Consider the following 462-nt stretch of genomic DNA (forward strand, 5'->3'; position numbering starts at 1 on the left):
AAGTTTTTGCTGTTCTAAAAGTTGCTTCTGTTCTTGCAACTGCTTTTGTTGTTCTTGTAAGTATTGTTTTTGTTGTTGTATTTGCTGCTGCTTATTTTGCTGGGGCTGGGATTTAGGAACACTATTGCTAATTAAAATATTTTTCAGCTCTGACTTTTCCACATCATCAACCTTTATGTCTTCCGACACTGAAAAAAGAAGACAAAGAAAGTATGAATAGTTTGTTTATCAAGACACAGGACACTTGTTTTGTATACTAAAAAATCAAAAGCATGGTTTTGGAAGAATGCCTAAGGGAAACAAAAATTTAACCCAATACAGGTTGCAAAATATAGAACTCAACTCAATATATGATGGCTGATATTGAGAAAAACCTAACAGTTAATATACAATTCGTCTAGATAGAAAACTACTTCACAAAACTAAAAGAACTTTCATTTCCAATATATACAAGTGGAAATA

General features: G+C 31.6%; 1 protein-coding gene across 1 annotated transcript in view; it reads right to left on the reverse strand.

The window, feature by feature from the left end:
• Positions 1 to 462, reverse strand: part of LOC119582009 (bromodomain-containing protein 3-like) — a gene marked incomplete at its 5' end in the record, with an annotated part of 61922 nt that continues 61460 nt past the window's right edge. Inside the window, 1 exon segment of the mRNA XM_037930204.1 lies at positions 1 to 188.

The sequence above is a fragment of the Penaeus monodon genome, chromosome 15 (assembly GCF_015228065.2).
Source record: "Penaeus monodon isolate SGIC_2016 chromosome 15, NSTDA_Pmon_1, whole genome shotgun sequence".
NCBI classification, from domain to species: Eukaryota; Metazoa; Arthropoda; class Malacostraca; order Decapoda; family Penaeidae; genus Penaeus; species Penaeus monodon.